Source organism: Cottoperca gobio, chromosome 6 (genome assembly GCF_900634415.1).
Source record: "Cottoperca gobio chromosome 6, fCotGob3.1, whole genome shotgun sequence".
NCBI lineage: Eukaryota > Metazoa > Chordata > Actinopteri > Perciformes > Bovichtidae > Cottoperca > Cottoperca gobio.
The window spans coordinates 7337212-7355933 of NC_041360.1; the positions used below are offsets into that span (position 1 = coordinate 7337212).

The 18722-nt window shown below is 40.9% G+C and overlaps 1 protein-coding gene across 1 annotated transcript in view; it reads right to left on the reverse strand.

The window, feature by feature from the left end:
- The window catches only part of ccnd2a (cyclin D2, a), a 151539-nt gene extending 133306 nt beyond the window's left edge, over positions 1 to 18233 (reverse strand). Inside the window, exon 1 of the mRNA XM_029433397.1 lies at positions 18166 to 18233. The gene's annotated coding sequence lies outside the window, so the exon portion shown is untranslated. The remainder of the gene's footprint in view (positions 1 to 18165) is intronic.
- Positions 18234 to 18722: the final 489 nt, after the last annotated feature.

The following is an 18722-nucleotide window of genomic DNA, read 5'->3' on the forward strand; positions in this document are numbered from 1 at the left end:
ACGCTGACTGCAATGCCTGCGAGACATTACCCTTAAACTGTCTCTGTGGTATTTTCTCTAATGCTTCTAATAGACACTGTCTGGCATACTGTGACCTAACTTTAGAGACGTGACATGTGACAAGCACAAAGGCAAATGCTGTGTTGTTACAGAGTTATTATCGCACGATATTATCAGACAATATCAGGTGTGTGGATGTGGAGTGTATGCATGTGCCTGCTTTCCTTGGCAGGTGGCATTCCCCTGAACACACACACACACACACATACACACACACACACGCACACACGCACACACACGCACACACACACACACACAGTGTCCTCTGCATGAGATGACTCACATGCCGTGACATCTGGTTAGTGTTGGATACATTGTTCGGGGCAGCGCAGTGGCTTAACACAACGCATAATGGAAGGAAAAAGGAAAAAGAGAAAGCCATGCAATAAAATACATTATTATAATATTAGGACTCGGTCCTCCATTAATGTTTTTTCCTCTATTAACAATGGGACACCATACTGCCAGCACAGGGGGGGACAACTGTGAACTTTCCCCTCTGGTAAGGAGAAGTGTTAAGACAGGTCAGAGGCAAAAACAAAATATTAGAATCATGGCAGGAAGTGAGTATTGTTGCCGTTTTAGTTTCTAAAAGTGTGAGTGAGATGAGACACAATCCTCGAGAGAGACATTAAAACAGTGTGACGTTGGTGAAGATAGTGTCATGTCTGGTGTAAATGAAGGGGAAAAAATCAATAGCATTAACTGTGCATGGAAATGAGCTCGAGACAGATCCGAAGCAAAATAATGCAATGCAATGAATTTATCCTCTCATCCCTCATTACTGCATCCCCCCATGGCTTCATCTGGGAGAGACACTGGTAGAGAGAGGCTGCTGAGGAGACCCACCTCCCTCTTCTCCCAGCACTGCCTCAGGAATGCTTTTCTTCTGGCCCCCTTAGCCCCATGTGTAGACGCCCTCTCTGCAGGATGTGTTTTGCATGTAAAGCAGGCTGCAGATGCTGTCCGCAAAAGCGACCAGGAGGGACAAGGGGGACCAGGACACAAGGAGGCCCCACTGCCATGCCACCCGCCTGGCCTCGCCTCGCTTTGCTGCCACCCCCTCCGCAGCTCCCCTTCCACAACACCTCTCATTACTTCACCCCTCCACAGTCCCCCTTCCCTTTCCATCCCCAGTTCGACATGCCACCCCTCCATCAACCCCATCACCTCCACCCGTTCCCTCGACCATCCCTCTGCCACCCTCCTAGCACACGCAGTTGTGTGTCTCCTGGGAAACAAGGTCTAGTTGGTGTATAAAGGCACGCTGAGCGCACACACACACACACACACACACACACACACACACACACACACACACACACACACACACACACACACACACACACACACACACACACACACACACACACTTCAGTGGAGTGAAAGACCTGAGAAACGGCATTTAGACAGAGAGAGAGAGAAAGAAAGAGAGCGAGGAGGGAGAAAGAGAGTGATCACCTCTAATAAAATGGTTCTTTACAATCCTGTTATGCATATTCGGCTTGACATGACTACATTCAGGGGAAATAATTAACAAGTGTATGGCGTACATTAATATTGCATTTGACAGCAGACAGGTGGCTGGCTGGGAGCAGATGTTAGGAGGCAGAACAGAGAGACTGAATGAGCGGGAGACGGAAAATTATTACACAGTTCTTTACTATAAACACAACTAACATGTAATCGCTGGAGTTTCATAAACTTTGTCATTTGTATGGAAACAGTTAGTCAATTAATCTATTAGTTGATCGACATTCATTTATTGTAAGACATTTGTCATTTATGAATAAAAATTGCAAAACAGACTTTAGTTCCAGTTTTGCAAATGTTGAGGATTCTGTGTTTTTTTTAATATTATTGTAAAATTAGCAACTTTTGGGTTCTGATTGTTTGAAAAATATTTTAAAATATCACCTTGGTCTCTTAATTGTGATTGGAATTTTTATAATTTTGTTTTATTTATTTTTTACAATTTATAGATTAAATGATTTAACCATTAATTTAAAAAAGAAAGAATCGATAGATAAATTCATATTTAAAAAAAAGTGTTGCTGCTTTACATTACTGTATGATATACAGTATATGTTACATGAGGTACACTAAAGCATCCATCACATTAGTCATCCTTCCAGCTCCTCTGTCTGCTGCACACAAAGCACCACAGTGTGGCCAGTCAGGGTGGGTGCAACTGGGATGACATAATGGTGTTTTCCATCCAAACTCTCCACTCCCAGGATATGTACTGTGCTGAACAAGGTGTGGTGGTGGTGGTGGTGTGTGTGTGTGTGTGTGTGTGTGTGTGTGTGTGTGTGTGTGTGTGTGTGTGTGTGTGTGTGTGTGTGTGTGTGTGTGTGTGTGTGTGTGTGTGTGTGTGTGTGTGTGTGGTAGGTTGAATAATTGTAGTGACACACTGGTACCATTGGATAATGACCTTTTTTGTTACTTTTACTGTATAAACACATCAGCAAGTCTTTACACGTGTGGTCCCATAGAACACCTTTGCAGCGCCTTGCAGTGCTTATGTAATCCACAAGCCTGCTTTATTCTATTGTGTTTGACAAGGAGTTACTGCTTCACAAAGTGACAGACATACAGGTCTAGATTGGACTGACTGGGATGTTGGTTTCTCTCTTGAGTTGCTGTGCCATTATTCTAAGAATTGCTACTTGTGTGAAATCTTCACATGTCATCATGTGTGAATGGAGCCACATTGATCAGGCACCTCACTTAACCTACAGTCATCCATATAGCATATAGAGCATGTGCGAAGCCACCCCTGAGAGTATTGAGACATAACTTGGGGGATTTAAGGCCTTTTGAACATCGTCCTACATGACTTTATTCTTCAACGACACAAAAAAGAACCATAAACTAACAAGCAAACATTCATTTAACTTCACAAAACCCTTCTGTAACACATTAAGCTCTTTACTCCACTGTACAATTTACATCTTGCTTTCTCTGTATGGAAACACAGTAATGGAGTTTGGAGCTCATGGGGTCTGCAGGTGAGACTGGATCTTGAGAATGAGAGAGGACGATTCAGGACCATTGTTGGTAGAGATACTCAAAAGGTATCCCCACGGTGGAAATGCACACTTGAAATCAGATCAACTGCTCCCCTTTCCTAAGTTTCAACACTGCAATTTCTTACTGCATCTACTTCTCTTGCCTACAGTTGCAGTCTGACTCTGAAGCTAAGGGGCCTGTAGCAAACACATGGGTCAGGAGGCAGGAACTCAGGGAGTCTCCATGCTTTGCTCCAGCATTTGGAACCACTCTCGACCTATCACAAATTCCTCTTTCTTGGCAGCTATACAGTTTTCCCTCTCTCTCTCCCTTTCCTCTTTTCATCGGTGCTGGCAGTAGAACTGTAGTCTACATTCTGCACTAATTAACAACCTTCGGAGGAAGACCACCAAACTGGTGAACTGGCACACTCGAAGCACGCTTACAGTGAGACTCTCTTTCACTCTGTTTTTTTTTTCTTTCTTCATTCTCTGTCCATCCCTCTAAAGGTTGTGTTGTTTTGAATTTTTGTGTTGCGTTAGACAACACAACTTTCAAGCTAAGGTGAAGCTCCATTTAAAGTTGAGACCACACACACAGACACACACACACACACACACACACACACACACACACACACACACACACACACACACAGACACACAGACACACAGAGACACACACACACACACACACACACACACACACGATCTTTGCCCTTGCTATTGACCCTGCTACTAACTCTTGCATGGCAGCTGGCCTTGCAGTGAAAGCTTGCTGTGTGTTATCACAGTATCTGAATAAACAACCGTAATATCCACATGGGCCAAGTTGGCAGCTCTCCCTCTGTGACATACAGAAAACAACACTTGTTCTCATTCCGTAATGCTTGTAACATACTAGGGGTGGGCGATGTGGCCACAATCTTCTATCACAGTATATGTCATTTTATATCACAGTACTTGAATTGTGCTGTGAATTCAATTAAGAAATGGTTTAAAATAACCATACCGTACTTCACATTCAATTATTTTCTTCTTTTATTTCGAACTCCCGTATAAACAAAAACAACTGCCTCACATGAGACAAAAGAGTCAAACTAAAACTCTTTCAAAATGGAGGCTTTCCAGTGTTACGCCTACGGATTTTAAGGTTAACAGGTGCAAATAAATACAAGCCTGACTTTAGTCAATGCAATATAAATATCAAAAGTTTTTTTTAGAGTATACCAAAAGAAAAAAGACTTCTTCTCAAAAAGCAGACAAAACACTGACAAAATAAACTACAGTGCAAATGTCTGGTAATCATGTAACCAGAGTTCTTCCTCATCTTGGGTAGGTGAGGTTGCTTTCTTCTGCTTTGTATTTACAACTTCCCTCTCCTCCTCCATGTCTGCCCAAATTACATTACCTTGAGAGGAAGCTAGATTTGCGACATCACGCGATCATGAAAATAGGTGCCGCGGTGGAAACGGTATTGCTAAATCTCTAGCTATCACTCAACCCTTTAAATTATACTCTCTCTTAAGTATACACCTTAACATTGTTATTGTCTTCCCTATGTCCACCAAATCCATCTTTACTTCAGACCCCATCCATCTGATCACGGTCAGAATCACAGACGTGCTGAGTTGTATGCTACTGCAGAGCTCTAGTTTTCACAGGAATACCATATGAACAATGCCTATGGAACAATTTAGAGCAAGTAATCGAATCTAAATAGGGAATTTCCACTTCTGTCCATTAACCTATGCTTTCCGACACCATCAGTCTGAGCCAGGGATACCAGAACCTGGGACCTCATCCCATTCATGAGCAACCTGAGGTTGTAATTAACATAACCCAACATGATTAACACTTGAAACTATGGAATAGGAGTTCAATTAGAATTATGTTTTTATTTTCCAATTGCACCTAGTTATTATCAATTGTTAAATGAGCCTGGACCTCAAAGTTCATGAGCTTAACTGTTTTTTTTCTGAATATCATATTCATGTAAGCATCTTTTCTGATTCTTGACATATATAGCCCTCAAATTAATCACTTCTATGTCAACACAAGGCTAGATTTATGCTTGGTGGCGAGGTTAATGGGTAACCATAGATTAGGGGGGAAACGACCCATCGATCTGGATCTATGTATTGATTCAGTGATAAACTATCCTAAGTCAACAATGCAATGTGAAATATTGATACATATCCGTGCTAGCGGCGTAACAATGCAGAGAGAGAGCTAGAGATAGCCAGACAGAGAGTGTGTGTGACGGAGAGTAGCAGTAACGTTCCAGCTGTGAAGTGAAGGAAACAATGTACCATAGTACCAACACATCTGACTACCAAGTGTAATTCAGCATCCTAAATGATCACAAAGACACTATCATGGAGTTATTATAACAAGTATTATGCATCATGTATCTGATGCACATGTGTGTTACCATGGCAAATGTTCCGGGACATGGTGAGAATAATTAGGATACTTATTTTGGCTTTGCACTGGGCACCATGCTTGGCACAAATGAGAGAAGAGCTGGAGTGTGTGTTGACTTTGCTGTTTCGCTGATTGAGCATTAACAAATAGGAAGAGATGTGTTTTCCATATTGTCTTTTTCTCCATGAAAACTAGCAGGAATATTCAAGAAGACACACACACTCACACACACACACACACACACACACTCACACACACACACACACACACACACACACACACACACACAAATACTCTGCGTCAAAACCCCAAGCTGCCGGTCCGGAGCATCAATCGAGTCTCTGTTCGTTCTCCTCGCCCTCCTAGTCTCCACTGCCATCTTCAACCACCAACATCCACACCACATCGTTTGTCATAGAGCAGCACAACCTAATACCAGACAAGGATTGTTCAAAGAGCACTTAAATTGAAGTCAGGTACGTGCTCTCCTTCGATAATACCGTGCAATGAATAGTCTGGGTCTCACTGTTTCCATTCCTAGTCTTCCCTTGGGAAAGTTACTGAATAAGAGGGCAGAGAGGGAAGGTCACAGGCTGTCTCAAACTCTTGCCATCAAGTAAATTCTTAACATTTCTTAAATGCCTTGATTGCCAATGTTGCAAGCAAACAGTAGCTCTCAAATAGATGGAGTGCATTAATCAGGGCCATAGTGCCACGAAACTAGGACAGAGGTTAGAGAAGTCGTCTTGTGTCGAAAGGGGCAACGCAAGTTGAAATCTCTAGAGCAGCTGGAGAAATGTGGTTGGGGAATGTGAATGACAAAAACCTAGGGACAACTTCTGTCAATGCGCCCTTGAGCAAGATATTCAATTCCCAAATATACTGGTTTAGGAGCTCATTGCATACAAAAGACTCACATGACTCAAATAAGAGTGCCCAGCGCCAACATGTGTGGTGTTGCCTGGATATGAAACAGGGCATTGCCAGTAAAGAGCTGAGCGTGTTGTTGCAACTTTCCTTGGTTAAATAAAGAGCATAAAAAAAACATCCAGGAAAAGAAAGATATGTAGGACAATTGACAAAAGAGTAGGGACATTAGGCAGTGATAGAAGTTGACAGGAGGTATTTATTGTCCTTCATCTGACAAACTCAACCATGGGTCAAAAGCCTGACAAGATAGCCCAAACATATAAAACAAGAGGCGAGGGGGAAAGAATGAAGGAATGCTAAGAAGACACTGGGTCCAAGGAGACAGTTTGCCTTGTTTCCCAAAGAGATGCTCTGGCATGCCAGTGATCACAGACAGCCTTCCAGCGTTAAGAGATTCTGAATAGCAGCGAGGGGACAGCAAGAGGACAGAGCAACAAAACTGCCGGAGCGGAGCAGGGTGAGTGGTGCTGGCAGGGCGGGCGTATTGTTCTGGGAGCCGTGCAGGAGGCTATCACGGCCCGGGCCAACCGCTAGCCACGTTCTCCTCACCGAGGCCCGCCTGAATTATTACATTTCATTCTGTTATCTTTCATCATGGTTCATTACAGACAGACAATTGAACTTCAAGAGAAGCACCACGCTCAGGGGTCCCCCCAGATGCCCTCAGAAAGAGAGAGTGAGGGTGAGAGAGAGTAAGAGAGAGAATCCCTGCACTCTCCACTGAAAAGGACGGAGGAGGATGGACAAAAACACATTGTCCATGGATTTAAAAAGGAGGCTTATGGCTGCTATGAAAAAAGAAATGTGCTTTTAGAAGGAGAGAAGAATGAATCTGCCCGCTGATGCACGCTCAATGAGATGTACGCTAGCAGAGCCTTAGAAAAGGGGCGAGAATTGAAAGGGATGGAATCTGAGGCAAATGACACTCCAGTGTTTTGAAAATAACTGACAGCTGCACAATAGGACACCAAAACAGACTGCAATCTGCCCATAGATAGATGAAAAGACAAGGACTTGAATAGAAGTGCGACCAAATACATACAGAGATACTGTCCATTCATAGCAGAAGTGGATAAATAGACAGCCGTGAAAATGGACATGAAAGGTGAGGTTTTGCTCTGATAAATGAACCACACAAAGAGATAACTACAAAGAATGTCTGAAACAATTAGGCTTTCTCACTTTAAGTACATGAGTGCAACAAGTTTGATCAAGTTTAGGTCTTGAGAAATGTTATTTATCTGTCACACTTAATGTATAAAAGAAAACATTCAGAGTGGCACAAAGCAGAGACCAAATGCTACTTGAACATTAAAGTTGTAATGACTTCAGGAGGTGCCATTAGTATTTTTAGACCTCATCATAGTTGATTACAAACCTGTCTGAATCAATGATGTATCCCTGAATGAAACAGCCATAACAATCCAGAAGAAATACATGTGTTTTGGTATAATCGCAGTGTCTCTCCTCTTTGTCATGTGTGTCTGTATTCGTGTCTGTATGAGTGTGTGTGTCCAGAGAGGTGAGTATCAGAACACACTCCTCTTGTCACTCGCTGCATAACACAGACATTTTCCATTCTGTCAGCGCAAGCAGCGAGCACACTGGCTCCTTCTAAACTCAGCCGCCACTTCATTAAATGACTTCAGACTCTTGGCAGAGTCAGTGGGAAAAGTCTATATTAACTGTGTGTGAGATCCACGGGGTGACCAACAAAGGCTATAGTTGTTCTTCTACGCTGGGTGCTGCTCAAGGGAATTCTGGGGCCTATCGGGGTACCCCTCCGCTGGGCCCTCTGCCCCATTTGTGTCTCACATGCTTTTGCTTCTTCTCTCGCTCTCTCTCTCTCTGACCTCACATACATACAGACAGACACAAGTAATTAGGGATGCACACTAGAGTCACATAAAGCTTTGCTGACTTTTGCCCTACTTTTCAGGAAATGATGTCGCGATTGTGACTTACTGTAAATCAGCAGATATGAGACTACAGTTTTGACATCAACATGCAGGATCAATCGCATTAAGCAGGATCAAACCAAGTTATAGGTTGCATGAGGGAGTGGGGGGTGAGATGAGGGGGACTGTATGTGTTTAGACTGGAGAATGAAGCGCAGGGTAAGGGTTGATGTGTCTTCACACAGTCCAACGAGGCGGCTGGCTCGTTTGTTTACAGGAGGTTCAGATGGAGAGAGGCAGCCTGATGGTACCTAATGGCCGGGAGGAGAAGCTAGCAGATGAATCAAAGCTTTTACTACTAAACCAGGTCAAAGTGCTAGGGGGGTCGTTTGGGAGCTGATGGGCCGAACAGCCAGTGGATCAGCCACCATAGTATTCAGGACTTGTGTATTTTCTTATGTAAATTGAGGAGAAAAGCACTTTGTAAGTAAAAGTTCCAGCATTAAACAGTATTCATAAAGGGCACAGGGGCTCTGGTGACAAGAGGCAAAAACTAGGACTGTTCATTGACACAAAGTAGGAAATTGTCTGTGGTATCATGGGACTTTTGTTAATGGAATACTGTGGTTTATTGAGTTTGACTCTTGTAGCTTTGGGCATTGTTTCTGTCAGCTATTTTAACACTGTACTCACCGAAATCATTCATGAGATCTAGGCAAGAGGCAAAGTCCCTAAAAATAGGTTCAACAGTGAGAAAAGCGATTAGACGACCAAACTAAATCTTATTTGTGCATATTGCGTTGGAATATACAGTTAGATGGCAAAATACTCATCAATAATAATCAATGAATAAAACACACAATGCAATGAGTAGCGTAAACAAAAACATCTCATGCAATCCACATTGGATGATTCACGCCAAAATATCGATATTTCCCCCAAAAGCCAGTATTGTGCGGGCTTTGAATCTAAGACTACATTATATTGCTCACCTTTTATTTCTACATGAAAGTAAAAGAGAGAAAGAAAATGCAATGATGACAGAAATGACAACTGTTCTGGAGAGACACAGTAGAGCAGAAGTCTAATGGGGAGTGTCCAGACAAGCACTGAAGTGTGGGAAGAACAGAGAGGAAGCATTAAGGTGAAGAATCCTGAACCATAAAACAGCGTTACAGCCTCATCTGTGCTTTCACACCCGAAGACAAACACAAGACAAATGTTAGTTATTTTTCTAATGATCTCTCACTCTCACACACACACACACACACACAAACACACACACACACACACACACACACACACACACACACACACACACACAGGCAGCTGAAGCCTCTAATGATCCACCAGATGTATTGAGAGAGGCGGAAAACACAGCATGCAAAAAGGACAGCACAGCTGCACAGTCAATCAGTCAGATTGACTTGATATGCCAGTTCTAGTAACGGTTAACTTCTGTGGTGACTTTTAACCAATCTGGTGGGTTTTTTGCTGGAATTAAACAGGTTAGGGCCACATGCTTCACAAAGTCAGTCATTCATTTTGATGCGGCAAGTCGGAGGAGGACAATTACCCCCAGGAAAAAGAGCAATTCCTTCAATAGCGGGAGGTGAAGAGTGTTGTCGCAGAGGGTTAACATTCACACCAACACATGAAAAAAGAATGTACCTTTGTTTAATCCTGCAAACACGCAGTCTCAAACTCCAATGTTGTCCATCATCTATGCCAACACTGGTATTTCTTCTGCCAACACTGACAGATATGATCAGTCAACTAATCGATTGGTCAATGGACAAAAAAGTTGCCGCCAACTATTTTGATAATAGAACAATTGCAATTGAATCAATTGAATTTTTAATGCAGATAATACTGTTTTCAGCCTCTCAAATATGGATGTTTCCTGCTTTCTTTCTGTTTTATATAATTTTAAACTAAATATCTTTTAGTTTTGGACGGCCAAAAAGAGACATTTAAAGACATCACCTTGGACTTTGAGAAACTGGGGTGGATGTTCTTCACTATGATTAATCTAAAAAATGATCAGCAGATTAATCGATCGCACTTTCTCGTAGCGTGTCCACACCAGTTAACCAGGTCAAACTCACAAAAAAACAGCAATTTGATTCCGATTTCTACTTTGATGGACACCTACACATAAATAACACACAGTTTTGAGCGAAAGATATACGTCCGGCCAACTAAACGCAGCTTACAACGCGGCCCCGGGGTTGAAAATAGTCCACAATGTCTAGATCAACAGAGGCTGGAGCCAGCAGGGGCTCGGAGGTGGAGTGAGACGGCCCAGCGAGAGGCCTCCACCCGCCAACCCTGATAAACACAGTTAGCTGGGAAACTGGGATTGTTTCTCCTCCTGTAATCCCACACACTGGACCCTCTGTACATGCAGTGTAGTGATGAGAGTGTGAGTGTGTGTTTATGTGCGAGTGCTTCAGAGGGAGCGTGGGTGTGTACTGTGCCGTATATTAGTTTATGTGTGAGTGTGTGTGTGTGTGTGCACTGCTGAGCAGAAGATCTGAAGCTGGAGAATAACTGAGGCTATAAGGATGCATGCAAGCAACACAGCAACACAGCAACACAGCAACACTCCCCACGCAGACTTATTCATTCATAACTTTTCATCTTCCTCAAACACAAGCCCGGAGGCTCCTTCACGTGTTCATTATCTGCCACACACCAGTGTAACATGTGATAATAGTCTAGAGTTCATCCTCTATGTTGCCAACACTAAACAAAGCTCACCTTTCACTGGAAAGTCTTCATCAAGGGAAGTTTACTTTCAATTAAAATATGCCACAAAAACGTTACGCGCACAGCCACTAACCTTAAAGTGACTCCCAAGCATCCTGAGGCATCCGCCACATTACACAAGGAGATTCAGAGCACAAACTGAAGGAATAACACCAGGCAACAATATGGCTCAGTTCTTTTCACCGTGGGGTTTCACTCGGAGAAAGTTTGGAGTTTCAAAATACTACATCCTTCCTACAGTATATGAGCATTCTGAATAGGGCCCTCTGTCTCTAATTGGCCTCTTTTACCCTTTTTATCAGTGTTCTCTCTCTCTCTCTCTCCGTCGAGCACTCTGTCTCTCTTATAAACACACGCTATGGTGTCTGCATGCACATACAAGCACACATACCCACGCACACTACATTCCCGTCTAATCCACATCCATCCTCTCTGTGGAACACACTCTAGATTGCTTTTGCTTCTAGAATAAACTTCCAAGTTGAGGTCAGACGTTGGGGTCGCAGGGGCCTACAGAAGGCTATGTAGCTTGACTTCAAAGAGAAACAGGCATAAGCAGGGGAGCTTGTTGGTGCTTTTTCTGCCCTGAATTGCACCTCTCACATGTCTGTGTCCGACTGTTAATGTTGGACAGTCAAAGCTATGTTAGCTGGTTTTTTTATTTTCTTGCATCCATTTTTCTACACAAAGCGGTGTTGAAAATCATGAATGAAATAAAAAATAACCCTAATAATAGCTTCTCTGTTCTGTTTTTAGATTTAGACTCTAACATCATTTGGTAACTAAATCTATGCTGTGACAGTGTGACTCATTTTCAATGGCTGAAAAATACTTTAAAATGTAACTTTTATTGATTTTGTGTAATACGGTGAACAATCAACTAATTAATTGATTAATACACGGCCTTCAATACACACTACTGTTAGTTACTGACCATAATGTTGCGTTGAGTATCAAACACTCTCATGTACAGAAAGCGAGCGTTAAATGCTTTGTCTGATCCATAATCTTGTTTACTAATGGTTTGATCAGATGGTAAAGATTAAATTAACTTTTGCAGACTTCAAAGGCTTCTTGTTAGACAGCATTTAACAAGCTTTTTTTTTGTTTAATGAAATAGGAATGGATCTTGTGCATTATTCTTAAAAAAGTTTTCTTTTCAAATGTATACCAACACTCAGGTACTGTATCAGCACTAGAATCTAAATATTTCCAACAATGCAAAGCCATAAAACACTTTTGCTGCAGTGTAAATTCATTTCTGAAAGAAAAACACAACTCTATTTTGTTTAGACCTATAAATGAAGCTGACAAAAAGCCTTATCACATATAACCATGTCACATTGAGGTCATGTTTCTGACTGAGTACCTTTAAACCCTCAGTTTTTCATCAACGTGACTTTTCTGCCACCTAGTGGTGATGTATACGAACAACAGCTGAACATCTCAATGTTTTATAGCAGTGATGGTACTCATGTAAGTGCCATAGATCATGTTTTAGGTTTTATTTTAATTATTTTTTTCTCCATCAATGCATCACTCGCATTCGACTATATCAGAAAATGTTTGAGAAACTTAAACAATGCCATCCAAATATCTAATATTAACAATTTAAATGTTTAATTAAAGAAATGGGTTCTACTACTAGTCATACAGTTTTTTATATTTAATCTATATATTATTGTAAAAGTGGATGTGTTTTTGTAGTTACATTTAGATAGTCATATCTACACACATTCTATAACAAGACTTTATACACTGCATATGTGCTTCAATAGAGATGATTTAACCAAAAACACATATTAGTTGTGCAGATAAACACTAATATGATATTACATTCTTATTTGTGAGTTATGATAAAGATTAATGTAATTTATTGATACGATAGCTTTAAAAAAGTTGTTTACAAACAATGACAGGGTCACTTTAAAATGAGGGAAATAGAAAATAGCTCTGAAAAACCAACCATTAGACCTCCGTGTGGAATCATACATTTAAAAAAAAGTATATGCATCAAGTTGATACAACTTTGTTAGATAGCCAGATAGATGTGAGTCGACTATAAGTTCTTAAATACACATTACTGATTCACCAAAAGGGAGTACTGCTTGGTGAGTGAAGTTATATTCATACTAGATGTTAATGGCTTGGCTTATAGTGCACAACCTGTCATGACCACTAGAGGTCAGAGTTTCACCCTATATGAGGTGCACCATGGAAGACATCACTGCCACATTAATTACTCTCTTCGACGGAGTAAACAAACTGAAAACAAAAGAATCAAAATCCAAAGAGCTCAAAGGGAAGCTTAGTACAATACAGCTTTTTCTGCAGTAAAATCAAAATGATCCATTGTTCTAGTGCTGCTGGATGATCCAATGACAAGATGAAACATTGTACTGAGACATTGAATCTGTTCCAGGAACACATAAAACAAAAAGGAGCAAAAGATCTTTATAATGTTTTATGAAATTATGATGAACTGCTCATAGCAATATTAGGTCACTTATGTGGTCATAATATTATATTTAATTATTGTATTAAACATTTTACCAAGGAAATTATTCTTTATTCTATCATAATACTAACAACACTGTTTATAGAAACAGTTTTGGAAACAAGTCTATCTATAAAACTTGATAAATACCTTTTTAAAAGATATGCTTGTGTTTGTACTTCTTATTGTACCTGCATGTATCGACATGTACTGTAGCTAACACATGGAGAGGTCATTTGCAGGATACGTTTACATTTCAGATGAAATCTGTTGAAGAGAAGTGGCACCGTCTACCTCTTAAACAAAAAAAAGAAAGAAAATTATTACCGACAGACATGACATAACTCTTGAGCGTACGTTTGGAAATTGCATTGACATACCTTGACGTATGCACACAAGGGAATTTTTGATGCCACAACATTGTGGTGTCAGCAGCTGATATACCCTTCAGACAACAAGATGCATCTATCTTAAAACCGCTGTAATGTCTGACTTGCTTTACTGAATACCAAAAGCTACCAGCCTGTCAGTAAGCCTGTCAGTAAGGACGACCGCAGAAAAAGAAAAGAAAAAAAGAAGTTGTTTATACTTCACTGATCACTTCAAAAAACACAGTACGACAAGCCTCAGCGAGCAGGCAAAGGAACACATTGTGCTTCTTTTAATAATGCAAAGCTGTTAATTATAGTAAACAAATACCGTACATAAAAAGATAAAGCAATAAAAGCTGTGCAATATTTAGTCGTGGAGTGAAAGAGGCACATGTTCTTGTCAAATTAGATATACATTTATGCGCACTTAATGGATTTGAAATAGTTGTAAAAAAAACAACCTCTTAACTGCATTATTGAAGCTTAAGATGCACACAAACAGCCGAACATACGAAAGGCTTTAATATAAAATGCCCACCGTTTATTTGACGAGGATGCTTTAATGTGTAACCCATGTAACTGCATTCTTACAGTATTTAAGCTGGCATAATCAGCAAAGCCAAGCCAGGATGTTCTTCCTGCATAGCAGCTGCAAAATCTCAGAGTTGATCCTGGTCCAATTCTATAGTAGACACATCTGTACATACATCCAACACTGATCGGCCTCCTCCTCCTGCTGCTGCACTGAAAGCATGCCAGTAGTCATCCATTAAAGAACTGCTTCATTCCTTCTCATCGACTGACACATGTTTATTCACCATTGTCGGTATTCTTTGTGTCTCACAGGCAGGCTTTGTGCATAATCCCACATCTTACATTTAGCGAGGCTGAGAAGTACGCAGGAGAAAACTACAGCTTGAGTTTGGTTTGGTTGCAGTATTTCGGTTTTCACTGATTTCGCTGAGGAGGAGGAGGGGGGTGGGGGTGGGGGGGGTCGCCCGGGGGGGGGTTGTAGAGCATTTCTAAAAGATATTGACTTTGAATACTGAAGAAGTGTTAGGGTACATGAAGGCAATGTGATACTAGGAGAAGAGTTTCTACCCAGAAGGTTGATTCTCATCCCTAAATGCAGAATCACAAAACCATTGAAATAATGTAACTACAAAATATGACTCAACATCATCTACTATATTTGTCCAAAGGGACATTTCTCTTAGACACATATGCTGCCACATATATCAATAAAACCTCCCACAAGTTTTCACTTGTAAACAGCATATGGTGTAAAATGGTGTACACCAGAGAATATCATCAGGATACGATAGCATGCGCTCATTAGTTTGAAAATACCACACGATCAGCCACCAATAACAACAAGGTAAACAATACAACCTTAATATAACTGTGACTTTTTAAGTTAGGTAACGTGACGTTAAGTACCAAATAACTTTAAATACTAACCTTATGAGTTTGCTATGCTAATGTTGTGAGAAAACGTTAGCTAATATAAGCTTTTTGCATTTTTTTTTCTGTTGTTTTTGTGCCAACGTTACAAGTAACAAGTTACCTTACTTTATAAGTTACAGTTGTATCAAAATACTAAGCTAGTATTGTTTACCTTGGTGTTATTGGAGGCTGATGATGTGTCATGGAATTGATACAATGGATGTGATAGTATGTATTAAATATACGCTCAGTAGGCTTCTGTATTTATTAATAATACACTGCGCAATATAATACAGTGGCATGTAAATGTTATTTATAGATAAGGAGGCGCGATAAACACTTGATCTCGCACCTTGACACGATTTCCCACCATGGGTCCTGAGTATGGAGATGGGTCACATGCAGACCCGAGCCCAGAGCTCTGCAGCGGGACACTATTGCAATTTTGTTGTAGTCTTTTGTACACAACTGCAACTTTTCTGATACTGGATGATGTTGACTGCATGAAAAAACTTCATCCATTTGTGAAGTTATGTTCTCCCCCCCCCCTCAGTGTAGCTTAGCCACTTTTTTTCACATGTATTTGGCTCTATTCTGTATTCCTGTAACATGAACAGCACTAAACCACTAAAGTTGAAAACTACAGCATCTCCTCAACGCAACTGCATGGTGCATTTAAAGCAATCAAACCACCAAAATGCTGCGGTCTGTCTGTCACTGCTGACATACGCCTCGTTTGTGTTTAAGAAGCGTGACAGGAAGTGATGACGTCGGTGTGTTCCATGTAAGACAACAACTGGGTGTGCTGAGAGAGCAGCTCAACATGAAAACAAACAATTCTCGCCTCCCTGCAAGGTGTCTTCACTACTTGAGATAACTGACACGCAGGCTAAAGTTTCACATTTCCTAATGAACTCTATCGTATTCATTATTGTCTAAAAAATGAGTTTGTGTTCAAGTGACCACACTTCATCTCGCCAGCTCAGCTGTTACAAGAAACAGCATCCATTAAGGTTCATTTGAGTCTATGTGTTGGACCCATCGGTGACGTATGGGGAGTTTTGTTTAGATGATGACGTACATGACATGTTATATAAAATGGCCAAAAATACCTTACTGAGGTATTTTTGAAGTGATGATCCTAGGTGTTTTTGCTTTTCTTTCCATAGCAATTGCAGTTTAAAGATCGCAGCTGAGTGACTTCAAGAAACATATTTAGTGATCCTTACTAACCACAAATGTTTCTCTTTGCAGTGCGTTATCCAATATGGGTTCAAAATCATCGCATCTAAAGCTCACAGCTTTCATTTTAGCCTCTTTGCCACAGTGTCGGGTTACATCCAAAACAATATCGAGAGGCCAAAAGCTGCCAGTAATGGAGCCAAAAATAACACTTAGTGTTTCATGGTCCAAGGACTTTTGGAGATGAGTAAATGCAGCCCGTTAAGCTTTTACTGAAAGCTGTTTGTCTAATAGTGACTGCTGAAGCAGATACATTTCATTGAAAATAGAAACCCACTAACAAAGAGTATGGTACAATTAAGATTAAATAAACTTAGTAAACTGTCCAAACCACAAATGTATTTGAAAGAAATGCATCACATTTCCAGAGAAGTTACAGTGAAGTAACTCATGATTGCATTTATAAAGTCAATCCCCCACCAGCAGGCAGAAGTCTGCCAAAATGTCAGCCGATTCAGTTTCTGAGGCAGTCTGACAGGAAGCTTTTCCCTCCCCCTTCTTGCTCAACCCCTCCTTCATCGGAGGTGAACGTGCTGAGGAAATACAGATGTTGACGTTCCACAACGAAAGTTGTGCCCACATCCGTTCACAATGAGGACTTTTGGAGCCTGTTCAGAACAGTAAACAGAGAAGTAGAACAGCAGGCAGCAAAATACGGCACTTGTACAGAGCAGTACTCTTTCAGCACCCCCAGTGTTCAGAGATAAGAAAAGGAATGGCTCAACAGAAACTTAAAATCTGTGAGAGTGAGTAAATGTGTGATTGGCTGAGACAGAGAAAGACAATTCCAGAGAATGTACCTGCTAATCTAAAGCAAAATCACAAAACAGTCATTAACACACTTTTCTTTAAATGGTTTTGTACATTTAGAACATAATAGAACGCTTTCTCCTGTCAGTGTCTACCCTCAGAGTCGATGGATTGTCACATTTTCTTGTCTCACACTTAAAGCATGTCTTGATACCTACTCTCATCAGCACTCTGACACATTCAGAGGCTGCTGCAGCAGCTGCCTAATAACAGATGTGTCTCACATTGTCAGTGCAAATGTTGAGTGATTGCCAATGAACTCTGTTCCATCATTAGCCTGCACATTGGAATTACCAACAACATCCACTTGTTAAGTTTAAAACCATCAAGTTCTCTTTATATATTCTACCTAACACACATAATCTCCTCCTAGTAAAAATAGACAGACACAGAGGAAGAACAAAGGGTCAAGACAACACAATTAGACTCAATCCAACTAAGGAGGGGACGTCACAACATTGAAGCATCTTCTAACGTTACGTTATAATAAGGCTTTATAATGTAGCGTTAGGTACTATTTTTTGTTTTAAAAAAAACATTTTTCTTCTTCACTTGTTACACTACATGACAGCTGTTTTACACCAGTACCGCTGCTACTACTACTACTACTACTAGTCACGAGGACACACACACCCTCGGCGCGCGCTCACAAAGCAAACACTGTTGATTAAATACTATGAAAAAACACAACTTAGTCTCACCTGTTTTGGCGCAATGGGCTCACTTGGCTGCAGCACCGTCGTGCATGTTCATAGTAAATACTGCAGAAGACCTTTAAAACAGCGTGAGAGTTGTTTACAAAGTTTCACGGTAAACTCCGATTGGTCTGAGGGACGTTTAGTCGACGCCCCAAACCTCAGTCACAGGGCCGAGTCTCCAACAGTTGTTTCCTGGACTCGCTGCCTTCCTGTAGACAGCAAACACGGTGAAGGAGGCGAGCTGTTGGACGTTAATGGTGAAATGTGAGATGAGTAGTCTCGTCTTTTTTTCACTCAGAGTTTTTGGCATAAGTAGACCTGTAAAACACATTTCAGCTGCATGCAGACACACGAGGAAGGCAAAACAGACTTATAACTGTTCAATGCCTGTAATGCCAATAAGTAACGGGTGTAATTTGCAACAGCACATTCGGCACCCAGGCTTCCATGATTATAATCATATGATAATAATATTAATAATAATATTACTACTATTTTGTTTATCTTTATTATTTTATCTATAATTAATTAAAATATTTTAAAGAATCTTCTTCGTTTGT